Source organism: Cryptomeria japonica, chromosome 3, assembly GCF_030272615.1.
Source record: "Cryptomeria japonica chromosome 3, Sugi_1.0, whole genome shotgun sequence".
Classification (NCBI taxonomy): domain Eukaryota; kingdom Viridiplantae; phylum Streptophyta; class Pinopsida; order Cupressales; family Cupressaceae; genus Cryptomeria; species Cryptomeria japonica.
In genome coordinates, this window is record NC_081407.1 from 801,348,104 (window position 1) to 801,362,984 (window position 14,881).

A 14,881-nucleotide genomic window follows, 5' to 3' on the forward strand; every position below is an offset into this window, starting at 1 on the left:
ATTTTGGATAAGCATTCCATTGTTTGCCCTCCCAAGCTTCTCGGGAATAACCTCATCAAATAGGTATCATCATGAGCAAATTCAAGACTTGAATTGTACAGAATTCTCAAACATGATCACAGGGATCGCTTTTTCCATCATTTTTGTCAAACTTGGGAACATCTAAGTTTGGAGGAAAAGGCACCATGTTCAATTGTCTATCAAACGGATAAGGACAAATTTCAATTAATGAATACCGTATTGTTGTCCCTTGTTGCATGTCTTGCATTTGTCTTTGTAACATTTGCATTTGTTGAGTAAGAGCAATCAAGGGTGCATTATTTTGCCGAGAGAAGAATTCTTCCCTTGCATTAGTTCTAGGCTGAAATGGTGTATGGAACGGTATGTTTTGCTCGGGGATGTTTTGCTCGGGGATGTTTTGTTCTAGTAGATTTTGTTCAGGAATATCTTGCTCAGGGTCATGTGCTTCTTCCTCTCTTTGTCGTTCTTGATATTCGTAATGTTGAGATCTTGTTCTAAAAATGTCTGCGTCCAAGTCCTTTGAAAGTTTAACTCCTTTGCTTGTGATCATGAGTAAGCATTTTTCCTTGTCATTTTCCATGAGTCTTTCCACAAGTTTTTCAAATGAAGCGCTCTCTTGACATTCTTGAAGATGTTCTTCAAAAATTTCGGTGTCCTCTAGATTTGGACGCTCGAAAGGATTTGATAATCTTCGATTCATGTTGGATTCTGGTTGCATTTCGCTTTGTTTGTTTCGTTGAGAGCGAGTAACAGTGGGCATTTAGAAATATTCGGGGGTTGGTGGTGGTAACCTTGATATGTTATAAGTGATGCACTTGTCGAGAAAGAATGCTTGATTGATCTTTCCTCCACGATTTATTTGTTGGTTGAATGCAGATTTTTGACAGAATGCTCTACTCCTCAATGGTTCCTTGTCAGATTCGTTTGTTTTGTTTTGAAGATATAATCGTATATGATGGAGGAATGCTCAATAAGATTTGAAGAGTTGACGATTGATGTATAAAAATTTATTTCTTTTGGCAAATTTTGAAGAACTTGGTTGTTGTTTCTTCAACTTAGTGTTATGATAAATATTATTTCTTCTCAGAATATGAGGATTAGTCATGCACAAGTGATCAATGGTTTCCTTTGAGTTGTTTTGGATTTAGTTTAGCTTGTTTTGGGAAACTCAAGTTTTGTTTTATCAAAGTGAAGGTTTAGATGCCCCCTCACGACAAAGTGCGTCAAATGATATGGAATACGAACTTTCCTGATATGGAAACTCGATTTGACAACTTGGAGTTTGAAACAAGTGTGTTTTGGGATAGAAATCCACTTGATTTAAAGGACCTGTTTTCCACTTATGATGATGTTTCCTGATTTTGATAGGAGAGATGTGTTATCCTGCGACTAGTTTCAAATTTTGGACAACTTTGTTTGATGGGAAACTTGCTTTGGAAATAGTTTTGATATGCTGTTTTTGGTTTTCTGCTTGATGAAGTTCAGGTTGATGAAGGAAAACTTTCGAGAATGTTTTCAAAATTTTCAAAATTGACCTCTGTTTTGCCCCCTATTTTTCTAGTTTTGACTATGCTTTAAAATAGAGACGTGATGTGCTACAAAAAGTTCTCAACGTGCTAGCGAAAAGACCCCACACGCTACACTGCCTCCTGATACGCGCTAACTGGTTTATAGTGTTTAATTTAGCTTCAGCTTTAGTTTAAAAGGTTATGCGCCAATATGGGCCGCCTATGCGCTAACAGTTAAACCCTACATGCGAAAGTTTGACTTCCACGCGCTAAGGTGATGCTTCAATGCGCTAAACTATTTTCACAACGCACCAATTGCACTGTTTGTTTTTAGATTCTGGTGAAGCGCTACTGTTAAGACTTGATGCGCTAAGGAGAAGGTTTAATGCGTTAAAAGATGGTCCCCACGCGCTAAGAAGTTGCTCTTACACGCTAAACTGCCCTGACATATTTTGACTTGGTTGTTTTCTGCAATTTGGAGTTTTGCCTTGAGTTTTTAATGTTGATAGATGATTTTCTGAAGTACCAAATGAAAGCATGACATCAAAGAGACAACCATTTTGCTTAATCTAAACAATAAGTGTATGTTCTGTGAGGATGTGTTCAAATCCCCAAGGTTTCAACAGGTTTGGATATAAAGATTACACTTCAAAAAGACTCTTTATTCAAAGGTCATAAGTAATACCATAGCCCACTAGTCTCGATACTCCGTCAGCTCAAACGACCGTGTCACCCCCTAGGGGGCGCCCGTTTTTTTGCCTTTTGCCAGAAATTAACTCAAAGTGAACTGCTTCACAATTGAGTAGTTATCTTGGGAGATATATGGTGAGTGATCTTGGGGGCAGATTTTTCCCCACCCTTGCACTATGATATTACAAATGTCTGGTTACTGACTCGGCTCAAAGTTTCTATTTCTAAGGTTCGTAATCAAGCTTCCTATTCAGTCGTCAGTGATAAACTCCCTCAGGAGGCTTCCCAACCTTTAGAACAAAGGTTTTACGTATCTCAAGGATACTGGAGGAAGGCTAATCGCTGTGTGCAACCATTGAAAATGACTTTCGTCACTTTCCACTTTTGATTATAGTGGGTTGGAACACTTGGTTTCAAAGTTGTTTCCCACTTAGGTCGTTCCCTTCACACCGGCCAAAAAATGGCTTTAAGAGTTTTTCAACCCCTCAGGAAGGCAGGCCTACTAAAGGATTTATTGTTTGAATTAAAGAAAGCTTTTAAGAGTGGTTTGGCTTTTTTATCACCCAATTAAGGGGAGAGCATATACCTTCCACTTTCGATACAAAGCACACAAATTATTTTTAGCCCTTCAAAGCAATGGTTTGCTAATCCTATATGGAGATGTTGCTCCATGAAAACATGGTGTTCTTTTTAACCTTTCAAGGCAATGATTTTCTGGTCTATAAAAGAACTTGGTCAACAAAATAAATGCGATGTTTCGTCAACAAAATAAATCGATTGAAAGGGGAAGATCTTCCCTCTTTAGTTGCAAAAGACTTTTGGACTTTGTGTGATTCTTTACTTTGCTAAAACTTAAAATGCATCCTTTTATACACCAAAGAATGGTGAAGTTCATTTTAATCCATTTGTTTTCAAAACTTGAAAGATTGACTTGTTCTTTTTAAACCCAATTTGAAAATTTTCTCTCCTAGAAAAGCAGAGAAAAATTGTTTTATGGTTCTTTTTAAGGCCCAAACAAAATGAGTTCAATTTTATCTAACAAGAATAAAAAAAAACTTTATATTTTAACTAACTTAACTAAGTTAGTAAAAACTTAAACTATTTATGATCCTAAAATTAAGCTCCCATCTGCAAGAAACTTGTTAAAACCCTGCAAGATACCAGTAAAATTGTTAGAAAATCTGTGGGTTTTTGTGGACTTCAACGAGTCTAATTTCACATTCAGTTACAATTTTTAGTTTTGCCTTTGTCTGTGATGCGCTACAGAACAAACTGTACGTGCTACTGTATAGTCAGGATGCGCTATCGGACAGACCCGATGTGCTAAGTTATTTTTCAAATGCGCTACTCTGTTATTCTCCCGTGCCGAGACCTACAGGAAAATGTTAGTGAGGGTGATGCGCTAAGATATGATCTTCATGTGCTGGAGAATGAGTCCCACGTGCCAAATAGTGAGCCGGATGCACTAAAAGATCCACTAGATGCGCTAAGGGATGTTCCCTATGCGTCGATTCCTGTTTCCCACGTACCTGCAAAAGTGTTTATTTTTAAAAACTGATTTGATTAATGGAGTAGTGCCCCACGGTGGGCGCCAGAAATGTGTGCGGAAAAAGAGGGTCAATGAAACTTAAAATGTGAAAATGTGGTCTCAAAGAGGCTTGTTCACACACCCACGGGACTTCTTGGTGCAAGTTATGGAGTCATGAAAAATGACTCAACTTCCCAAGGTTAGTTCCATGGTTCTCTATCTCACAAGGTCCCTCAAACCAATGTCTTTGCTCTCAGATCACTGAGCAAAGTGGCTTAGGGATGGCAAATGCAAGAACGAGGGATGCTTATTATTGATTTAGTTATGAAAATACATCCTATCTATGCATGATTCTACAAATGCAATAAACTAGATTATAAGATGACAAGATTAGTAGCAATACTATCCTAACATAATATACTAGTTTATGAGTTAAGCTAATGATAAAGGAAATAGTCTAAAATGCTTATTAGATTAATTCCTATTACAAAGAGAAGCTAGATGTGTTAATAAAATTGAGCATAAATGAGATAATAAAAGCTTGCATGGATGCTAAAATGGAGGAATGGGAGCTCTATTTATAGTGAAAATAGGGCAATGGATGGTCAAGATTGAAAGAGTTAATCAAGGGTGCTCAAGTTTGAAAGTTCTCAATCCATGTTTTCAATTTTCACCAATGAAATGGTGACAATTGTCAACATAAGGTTGACTAAGAGGAGAGGTAAGAAGCATTAAATGCTTGAGAAGACCTCATGGTTACCTCAGGAGGTAAGGGTTAAGGTTAGGTTAGGGTTATCCAATGGATAAAGCTTTTACCCAAAGGATAAACTCTTGTGCAAAGGTTTAAAGGGATAACCATGGTCAAAGCAATGAATGCTTGATGAGACCCCTAGGTTAGATGAGAGTTAAGTTAGTCGAAAAATCTCTAACCATGCCACTAAGGGTTAGTTAACCATTAATGGTTTGAAGACTTTGGGGACAAATTTGTAAGAGTCCTTCCAAATTTGGGGGTATTCAACAAGTTAGCTTGTTGAATGGATAAAAGCTTTAATGACTTTTGAAGACTTTACTCCAAATTTGAGAAGTGACCTCCTCAATTTTAGGGAAAAGGGATAATGGATGAGTTTAGATTAATTGATTAGGATTAGATGGATTCTAGAAGAAATTGGGAATAGGGTTTAGGATGCAAGTGGGAGATGTAGGATTTTGCAAGTGGATGAGGAAAAATAGGATTAATTAAAATAAATTATTTATTTCAATTTGGTTGCAAGTTGGGAAATTAAATAAATTAGATTTTTTCAATTTGGGGTAAACTATTAATTAAATGTAAATTTAATTAAAAAGTAAGAAGAAGGGTTTTAATTAAATAAAATGATTTATTCAATTAAATGATGTAAAAGGTTTATAAAATTCTTAGCTTCGGCCTCTTACCGATCAAAAAAAAATGATGTAAAAGGTTCTAGTGAATTTAACTAAATAAATTGAATAATTTACTTAATTAAATAGAAGAATGTGGGTGATTTAATTAAATTAGATTTAACTAAATAGAGGAATGAACATAAAATATTCACTTAGGAATATGGTCATTTTTATACGTCTACAAATATCACTGGAAACGCATAGAAAAGACTTTCTAAAGGGTGAAAATGAATTCAAACAACAAAAATCAAGACTCTATGTCTTACCAAAAAACGTATCACTGACTTATGCACAAAATCTCTTTCCAAAATACACAAAAGGCTATCCAAAGCTCAAAAATCTTACATAAAACTTTCACAAAATCCTACAATCTCCTTTACAAACTTAAGACTTCATTCAAAACATAGAATAATCATTTAAATACATCACATGAGGCATTTAAGAGGAAGGGAAAGAGATTTTGTGAGTCTCCTTCACGACAATACCAGTCTGGGAGGTCACAGAAAGCTCCAACCTCACCCAAAATCACGAATACACAAGGAACTCAACAAGGAGATTTAATCTCCAAGGAAATAAGAACCAAATCTAATAATGTGCAGATAAATAAACCCAAGAGAGAAAATACAATACTCAGGCCGCCCATTCACGACAATGCTCACAAACAGTATTTTCCCCAAATCCAAAACAAGCAATATAACCAAACACCCATTGATTTCTCTTAAACTATATCAAAACCAAATGAAAGAGAGAAGTAAATGTCATTTTCCAACTCTCCAAACAATGTAGACACGGAGCAAACAATCGTGGAAATCTGAAAACTAAAACAAGAGGAAAAAAGCTTCAACCTGCACCTTGTGTGATGGAAGGAAGATGATGAAGAGTCCACAATCACTCCAAAAAGCTCCAGCAAAACCAAAATCCCAAATCCAAGAGCCAAGAAGCAATGTTGCAGAAAAATCCAAGAGAAGGTAACTCCTGAACCATCACAGGCGTGAAATAAAAAGCCATAAAAAACCAAAACCCTAGCCACATTCTCGACCAATCAAAATATTTCATTTTGTAATATATTTGACCTACCCAACATAGTTTTAAAATAATATTTCCCATTCTAATTCCACCAATGGGATTAAAAGGTAGGTGCAGGAAATATAAACATATTATAATTGTATAAGTGGGGTATGTTATTTGTTTATAAGCTAAAGTATTTTATACACCCCAAATAATTAATAAGCAAGCTATATAATTAATCAAACCATAGGCTATAATTATTTAATTTAAATAATCAAAAGGGGCATTAATAATTAAATAAATTTAAGCTCATAAAATAATTAAATACCCAAATAAAATATTAAACACTAAACAAATAATTAAACTATAGTCAAAACAAATAAATAAATAAATAACCATCAAACAAATATTAATCAAACAAGTATTAAATAAATATTAAACAACAATAAGGATTAAACAATAAATATCAAATAAATATTTAAAGTCATCTTAAAATAAATAAACATAAATTATCAAATAATTAAATACTCAAGCCAATAAATTAAATACATTAAAATAAACATTATTGATTATAAAATCACACCTCAAGATCAAATAATTACTCTAAACATATTTAACTAGATTAATTAAATAAATCAACAAACACATGCATTCTCACAAAACCACAACTTGCTAACCGACATGGCAAATTACGCCAAGAGGTCGACAACTCACAGTGAACAACTTAGACCTAGAGTATGTGTACAGAACTCATGTCATCTCCGAACCACATAAGCCGTTAGAATTATAGACACGCTCAGACATGTGAAGCCAGGTAGAGTTGATGTCTAATACCTGCAAACCCTGCAACCACAAAACAACGATACAACATATGCATATATCTCATAACAGACAAGTGATAGGGAATCGCGACGACACATCATGCTCGCAATGAGTGATGTGACATCATCCCTCTCATGAAGACGGTCATACAATAATCAAACGCACCTCATAAACATCTCATCATATGTAATCATGAAATAGGGTTAGTGTAACCATAATCAAAACCATGATAAATCTAATCTATCAATAATCCATCGCATAGTAAGCATATAAAATCCATCGAGCACATGTATCCATCAAATCACATGATCAGTAATCATAGAGTCATTATCATATAAATCATCCCAAATAGTATATGTCTAATAATGTATAGCATCATAATGAGTAACTGAAACACATGAATAATCATCATCCATATCATCATAAATAGTCTAGATAAGTCTATCATGCATGAAATAAAAGTCAACTCTAGTCAAAACAAGTCAAGTCAAGGGTGGACACTACATCAACAATGTTATAGGTTCATGCAAATCAGCTCAAAGAATTCAATGGTCGCATTGTCATAGAAAGGGACATAAAGCATAAAAGTGTTGGGATCTTCAAACTTGTTCACTTTGTGGGTTGAAGAATCACTGAGAAAAATCATGTTGGAACAAAGAGTGGAATGGACAATCTACGAAATGTTGTATGCAAATTAATTATGAATGGATTTATGGATCCAGATGGAGAAAGGTAACAAATATATTCAGAAGGTTTTATAAGCCTAAATGTTTGAATGTAAATATAGGTAGTGGTAAATCAAAGTTTGAATGTTTAATTCAAGTGGTTGATGACTACTCATTATGATTGGCACATTGAAAGGTGTTGTGTAATTTGGAGGACTATGAGTCTTCTCTAGAGAAAGGGAGGAAAATCTTTGTGATCTCTCATGAGGGAGAGAGATGACTAAATGGGTACTTGACTTCTATAAGAAATGTATTATGGGTCTATAAGACTAGATGGATGGAAATGTTGCACAATCAGTTGCAAAGGTCTGGATTTTGCTACATTGACTTATCTTGTACAGCAAGGTCACATCAAGTTACAAAGATTCAGTTTTCAAAGCTTAGAGACCATATAGTGAAACTCAACATCGAGGGGGAATGTTTTCAGATTCTACAGCAGACGGAAATATGTTTGTTTTTTTCATGCAAAATTGACAGAAAAATTCATTCAAAATTTTAAATATGTGCAAGTGCTTCAAATGCTATAATCTTCAAGAAAAGTCAAACTCGGCTTCAATTTTTAAAATGCCCACATTGCAGCACTTCTAGTAGACGAACTCATTGAGAAAGCGGATAGGTTTGCTGGAGTGTGCTCGGGTATATAAAAATAGCTGTACTCTGAAGCTCCTAAATATTTGTTCATTTTGATTTCAATTTTCACAATTCAATAATAATGTGATCTAAGAGCACAAAAAGAAATTGTAAGCCCACTTCAAGAAATGAAATACATATGTAGCGATAGAGGATGGACTGAATAATGAGGCATTGGAATTGCAGTAGTAGATCTCACAGATACTATAAGAAGTGCTTCTGCTATTCTGCTGCTTCAAGGCCTTTGTAAATGGGAACCTGATTTCCAAATTTGATCATGAATGTCCATGTCTGTTGCATTATGACAAACTAGTCTACATTGAAAATCTTAGCATTGCATGAGACAACACTCTTTGTGGCATTCCATCAAACAGTTCTCGTGCCTTGTCTATGTTTTTAGATCTTGTAAATGACATTTTATCGAACACTTCACGTGCCCTGTGATGCTTATATTCCTGAGGCATTTTGTCAAACAGTTCGTGTGCATTATTTATGCTTCCATTTTTTACTTCACAGCTACATATTAGCTGAAGCTGAAACATCTGACAAAATTCCTCTATCCATTATGGTTAGAAGAATGTCCTTACCCTACACAAAACTCCCTGGGAGAATGCCGGATGAGGTGAGGAAATGGGGAATTACCCTGCCATTACATTGGCTGAAAGTGTGAACGAAAAAAAAAATACATCAATTTATTAGATAGACGTGAGGCCTCCCTCCTCTGTGGGAGGTGCATCCTCTTTTGGGTGCAGCCCTCCGCCACCGTGGGCTTGCCAAAGCCCTCGTATAAAATACAACCTGCCACATTGAAACTCCACATTACAAAATCAAATTTGCTTTTGCAAAATGTTTGGGATGCCATTTTAGTTCAGCAAACATAGAATCTTCCTGTGCATCGTATGGCTGCAAACGAAGTATTGAAATAATATGAGTAGGGTTTGTATAAATAGTAATATAATATCCACTGGCTGTTTTTTATTATTATTTTAATATTGAGCTTTACTTTGAGAGAGACTGGGCTGAATTTTGATGTTTAATTGTGAATTTATTTTTATTTTTTTGTTGGCAGTTAAATTATATCAACTCTACACAATTGTTTACTTAGTTGAAATCAATCTCGGCTTCAATTTTGAAGATGCCAACATTGCAGAAGTTCAAGTAGATTAACTCATTGAGAAAGCCTATGGGTTTGCTGGAGTCTTCCCGGCTATATAAAAATAGCTGTACTATGAAGCTCCTAAATATTTGTTCATTCTGATTTGAATTTTTACAATTTATTAATAATTTAATTGAAATTGTAAACCCTCCTCAAGATATGGAATACATATGTAGAATGATAGAGGATGGACTGAATAATGAGACATTGGAATTGCTGTAGCAGATCCCACAGCTGCTATAAGAAGTGCTTCAGATATTCTGCTACAATGGAGCTTGCTTCAAGACAATTGTAAATGGTAACCTGATTTCCAAATTTGACCGTGCTGTGATAAATGTCCATGTCTGTTGCACAGCTCCAGTTTGCAACACGCTGAAACGAGGTTGGCAAATGTTGTTGAAATTGGGTTTATACTCTAGATTCCATGTGCCAAAAATATCTTAAAATGAGTGGCTAGAATGTACAATATACAAGTAAAAAATATCTGGCAATCTTGACACTAAGAGATGGTTTAAACAGCTGCCATTCAACCTAAACCATGTTTAGTAAATGCATTAGATTTTGAATCTGTCTTTCAATAAATAAAGATTGAAGCTAATGATCTATGTTATTTTTTCACAGATGGGTAATACAACTTGTCCATTGCTTGGGAATTTTCTAGCTTGCTGGTGAAACACATGTGAAAATATTGTGTAAACTAGGCTGAAATGTATGTAGTGAAGTCTACAGATATGTTTATAGGGTAGGGAGCTCAGCTGAAAGAATGTTTTAAAGGATTGTTTCTAGGATATTTTAGATTACAATCAGAACTACCCAGCTGATTCTAAAAATAATCTAATTACATCCACAATTTAAACACCTACAATATACAGCTGATTCCAAAAATAATTGTGCAAAACAAAACTAAGCTGCAATGCAACTCTCATTAATTTGGGATCTCTTCTGCAAACTTGATTTCAAATGAGTCACTATGCATTGAAAGCTATTTGGAAGTGAAAGTGTATGTGTGCAAATAAGTTTGAACTTATGTTGAATATCATAGGTTTATATTCTGCGATCATGCTTATTTAATTCCTTAAGGAAATTGTCAAATAACTGTCCTGGATGATCTAAAGCATTGTAGATCACATTTCTTCGAAGCATTATGACAAACTAGACTGTATTAAAAATCGTAGCATTGCATGAGACAAAACTGGCATTTCGTCAAACAGTTCTCGTGCCCTGTTTATGCTTCAATTCCTTAGGCATTTTGTCAAACAGTTGGTGTGCATTGTAAATGATTCCACTTCTTCACTTCACGGCTATGTTGCAGCTTCATCTATCCTTTATGCTTAGATGGACACCCTTACCCTACACAAAGCTCCTGCAAAATGTTTGGGATGCCATTTTAGTTTTGTCACTGTAGCCTGCAAACTAAGAATTGAAATAGTATGATTAGGGTTTGTATAGATTATAATATAATATCCATTGGCTGTTTTTAATTATTTTAATATTCAATTTTAGTTTTTCAGAAAATAGGATAATTTTGAAATGTAGTTTTATTTTCCTTACTGTTTTATATAAAAATTATACAATTGTTTAGCTATTTTAAATGGAAGTACAGTTATGGGCTGAAATATTTTGAGCTAAGATCGAGGATTAGGGTTATTCATTTGACAAAGTTATGATGTTGGGATTTTGCACTCAATAAGCTTTGATATCTCATTCAATTTCACAAATAGACCAACAAACTCTTGATAATTAATTATAAAATTATTAATTATATTTAATTTTAAATTTAAAAATAAAAGATAACAATTTTAATCATAAAATATGATTTTTATATTATAAATGATGAATGTCTACTAAATTATTAAGTGTTAGTTTAAAAAGAATTATAAATTTATATTATCAAAATAAGTGTATTATAAAATCATTAATATGAATAGTAATTAAAATTAATATAAAGATTAACATTCAATGAATTTGTTTATTGAGGAGTTATTATTATTCTCTCTTTCATTTCTAAAACATGATTTAATTTTTGTGAATATCTTTGTTACGTAAATGTATTTTTTCCTTCCAATTTTTACTTTTTGTTTGTTTCATTGGTATGAGTTGACTATGTTATCATTGACATTTAAGAGAGGTTATATTGTGATTATTTATATTCAGGACTGTTCTTTAATCTTGTATTTGTGTATTAGGGTTTATTTGTATCATTATCATGTGTTTGTTTGACTGTGTTATTAGTTTTGCTACAATACTTTTGGTGTGCTTGATATGTTAACATGTATTCTCACATGTGTATGTCACAATTTTAATGCAGAAAATTTAGTATCTCATTCATTAACTAACAATGTCCTTGATGAAATAAAACTTTTCCTTAATATTTACTTGCGCCATTAAATAAAATGCATACAACAAACATGAATCAATCTAGATTAAGGAAATAATTAGCTAAGAATGATAAAAGAATGTTAAAATTGTGCTATAAATTAAGAAAGTAAATGTAACTTAAGAGAAAAGTACTTAGATCTGAAATGATGAAGAAGAATAACTCTTAACTTAATATTGGAATTTGTTTGCCCCATGGTTAAAAGGATTATTCCTTGTCTATATTCGGCCTCAAACTAGGGTTGGACTATCAACTTTGTTGTAGGTCAATCCTATCTATGATTCTATGTTGTTTCCATGAGTGTAGATCTAATATGTGACATGTAGATCTGATCTAGAATACTATGCACTTTACCTTCTAATTCACTATTAAGGACTATTAGTATTGAAAAATACCTTAAAGAGGTTGTCAATAGCATCATGTGATGATGTAGATTATGTTCCTATGAGTGCTTCAAATCTTTGCTCAAAATGTGAACCCAAGACATCAAAATGGTAATTAGGATGTGGGAAATGAATGTACAAACATAAGGGCTGTATTAAATGTCAAATGTGTAGAAATGTGTTGAAATGGATGAGTCATGGTCCCATATATATGGGAATGTTTGTAAACAAATAGGGATGACAAATTTAGGATCCAAATAAACCCCATTTCGCACATGATTGAGATGACAAGTTCTATTGTTTAAATGGCTAAAAAAATCCCTTGATTTTTATTAGTACTAGGGGAAGAGCACCAGTAGTCGTCATAGCTAACTTCGTGCACCCACATATCCTAAATGGTACATCAGATTTTGATTTATTTTTTTTTAGTTGTCTTCGTATGAGACTTAACTGCTTATAGCTATTGATCTGGCTTCTGGGTAGTAACGATGCACGCTGTGGAATCAGTTATGCGCACAAAGGTCAAAAAGTACACATTTCAAAGTGTCGTCTGATACCTAACTGAAGATGTTCCAATAACCGTCAACTCAAAATCGCTAGTACTTGTTGACAAATGTCCCAATAGTGGTGCACAAATGATCCAATAGTGGTACACATATGAGACAAATGTTCCAATAGTTGAGCACAAATGGGCCAATTAATTACAAAAAATGATCGGCTATTGGTACAAAACAAATTTATTAATGGTGTTTTCACGATGACAGCTAGGGGAAAGGACCCAGTAGTTGAGCATGTACCAATTGTTGTGAGGGTTGTTGATACCTTTTGTTCCAAAAATTGAACAAATAAAACCTATTGTTTGAAACAAAAAATATCAATTTTTGTTAGGAAATGTACCAACAGTTGTTAGGAAATGTACCAATAGTTGTTAAGAAATGTACTAATATTGTAAAAAGTAACCAATCAGGTGATGCCATGTCAGCTGCACAACTATTGGGGTCTCTTTTGCACGCCTATTGGTCTCACTTTTTTTTGGGGCTGTTTTGGACACCTTGGCAAAAAGCATGCTGATGTGGCATCATATTTGATGACGTGGCCCTGAAACCTTAGTTATTAGCAGGGGACTTGCCAAGTAAGCTGCTGTAAAAAAATCGGAGTGATTTGAAATTTCCAAGTAGGATTTTGAGAAGCGCGAAGTTAGGGTGCATGACTACTGGGTCCTTTCCTCTATTGGGGGGTCAACATGACAATAAGGTGACGGTTATTAGAAATATGTTATCTATTAGTGCTCTTCCCCTAATTATTTAAAAAACAGATTTTATATATACATGATTTTTTATTTTAATTTTTTTTAAATTATTACATTTTTATTTTTATTTTTTATACCAGGCTTATTCATTAAAAAAAATGAAAAAAAGAAGAGAAAAGAGAGAATAGGAAACTTAGATTTGCAAAAACAATTGAGTAAAACTCAGACAATAAAAAAACCATTTTATCATGCACATGAAAAACTTTCCTTTTGTGACAGCCAAAAATTGCAGGACTTATTTAAGAAAATTAAAAAAGGGCCTCAAATTGCAGCAGATCCAGATGCTGAAAAGCACAACTGATAATGGTTTGTTATTGTCTGATCATTTTTCAACAACTTTAATGAGATCAGTTGTATGTCCGATGTTAAGCAACAACAAGTTTGCATGCTTTCTCCCTACTGTACCAGCCCTTGTTGTATATGATAATTTTTTATTATACTAAGATACTACATTTGAAATTATTCCCATGTTCATTCTCTTAAAGTCTTTAGAATAATAGAATTTTGCATGGGTATCCTCAAAATCTCACTTCTGACATATAGCACAAATGATTTGATTTGCTGCAACAATATACTTCTAACTTTATTGCTCCACAATCTGAACTTTTATGCAGAAATTAAATAAATCTTAAAATATTATTTCATACCCACGCCTTTATGAGGATACCACTTCACATAAAGACTGGTTAACTGCCATTAAAATATGAATTGGACCTTTCTATCCTTCCTCCATCAATGGCTTCATATAAAATTCTGTTCTGACAGTTATAAGAATATGATATGCTAAACCCAAGGAAAAGTGAAGTGTAAGTCAGCATTCAACCAATCTCACTCAAATATGTAAAGTTCAAATTTCATCCATCAACTATAAAAATGGATAGATATAATATAAATTTTCTAATGAAACAATTTTTATATATTTATAAAAGAAGTAATTTAGATCAAATTTAATAAAAATATATGTTAATCTTAGTATAAATCAATTTAAATAAATAGTAATTGTGAGTGAGATAATTTTGACATTGTATTGAATTATAATTATTACTTGATTGCAAATAGTTGGATTTTTATTTGTATTCTATTTCTAAAGCATAATAGTTTGCATCTTTCTTGTGCTCAAAGAATTTGTCAAGTTGAATCTTGCAACATTCACAGTGTTTTGAAACATTCGGGAGATATTGTTGGATTGCAAGGGTCGTGTTCTCTTAGATTGCAAGGGTCATGTGGTTGTGAAAATGGTGGAGGATAGTAATCTTTAGGCATGCAAAAGCTCTAGAATGGCAACACAAGCTTAGATTTGTTTCA

The 14,881-nt window shown here is 33.7% G+C and overlaps 1 long non-coding RNA gene across 1 annotated transcript in view; it reads left to right on the forward strand.

The window, feature by feature from the left end:
• Positions 1 to 10,503, forward strand: part of LOC131036841 (uncharacterized) — a 47,159-nt gene extending 36,656 nt beyond the window's left edge. Inside the window, exons 4-5 of the long non-coding RNA XR_009104149.2 lie at positions 9,733 to 9,889; positions 10,129 to 10,503. This is a non-coding gene — a long non-coding RNA (uncharacterized LOC131036841). The remainder of the gene's footprint in view (positions 1 to 9,732; positions 9,890 to 10,128) is intronic.
• Positions 10,504 to 14,881: the final 4,378 nt, after the last annotated feature.